Here is a 1,484-nt window from a genome sequence, read left to right on the forward strand (position 1 = left end):
GTTTTCTAACTATACAATCATGTCATCTGCAAACAGCTACAATTTGACTTCTTCTTTCCTTAATTGAATATGCTTTATTTCTTAATATGTTCTGGAAAACCCGGCAAAATGGACACATTAGGGAACTCTTAGAGGCACTCCTATATCCCAGATTCCGGGCAAGTATAAAGGTGGAAGTCAACGCAAAAAGAAGTAACACTGAAGCTAAGAAAACTGCCACACCATATCATATCCTCAGAAGAGAAAACTGCTGAGAGAGCCACAGATGTTATCAAAAATATCAAGGCTTACCCTCTGATCTTAAATACAAATGAATGAGAAATCATCATTATCAACTTTGTTTAGATAATTTGTACCAGATTATTTCAAATACATATTTGTTGCATTTCAACTCTACAGTTTATAGACAAACTGGTTATCAGATTAAATAAACAAATTGAGGGAATAGTAGAGGTTAATTCTTGAGGAGGTGTGACCCAGCTAGCCACAAAATCCTGGGAGAACCCTAACATTGGGACCTAGACGGAAACCAAACCACAGGGCCCTTTGGACACATTTAGGTAAACTTTCCTTACGGGGATGTGAATGTATTTTATTTATCATCTATCTGTTCTCCATGTCCTGAAATAATTCCTTGAGAAAAGGCTACAGCCCTTTCAGATGATTAAAAACTTTTGTATTTTGTATTTTTAGCCTCTAACCTGCCAGGTTTTGCATGTGCATGAATTGAGTGAAGCACACCCATGAAAGGAACTATTATAAAGTGATTCTGTGATGCATGGCTGATATTAAAGCATGGCATTGTTGTAACCTCCCATAATCTTCCACAGAAGTTTACAAGAATGATATTCTTACATTAAAATTATCATAATTTTAATAAACCCTGGAACTCCCTTGGACAAAAGTACTCCTACTAGCACTGTGGCATTATGGTCCTCTGCCCCAAGGATGCTTCCGTTATTGTCCTATGACTTGGTAGCTGGAAAAAATACATTTAGAGGTTTTACCTCCAATACTAGCCTGTGATCCTGAGGAGATGGCCTAACCCAAGGAGAGGGAGGCTCCAGGTCGTATGGACTCACATGGGGTTTTGCTTTTGCCCATCCCGCAGCCACTCCCAGAAGTCAGTCTTCAGGAGACAGAGGTGCAGATGGTCCTTCGAGACGATCAAATGAGATCTGGAACCGAAGAAAAAGATAATGATCTGGAATAAATTTTAAAAATTAAAATAAAAAACTTTAAACTCACAAATTATGGTTGTTTATATTTACCAGGTAATGAGCAATGTTATGATTTGTGAATACAATATGGAATAACTAAGATAATTAAGAAATGATTAAGATAATTATCATTCATCACCTCAAATTCTTATCATTTATTGTGACAACCACATTTGAAATGACCATTATTTAACAGTAGTTAAATGAACAAATATAAATTAATTGATGTAAATAATTAAAAACAACCAAAACCAATTATGAAAT

This window comes from Mandrillus leucophaeus, unplaced genomic scaffold (assembly GCF_000951045.1).
Source record: "Mandrillus leucophaeus isolate KB7577 unplaced genomic scaffold, Mleu.le_1.0 Scaffold1790, whole genome shotgun sequence".
Classification (NCBI taxonomy): domain Eukaryota; kingdom Metazoa; phylum Chordata; class Mammalia; order Primates; family Cercopithecidae; genus Mandrillus; species Mandrillus leucophaeus.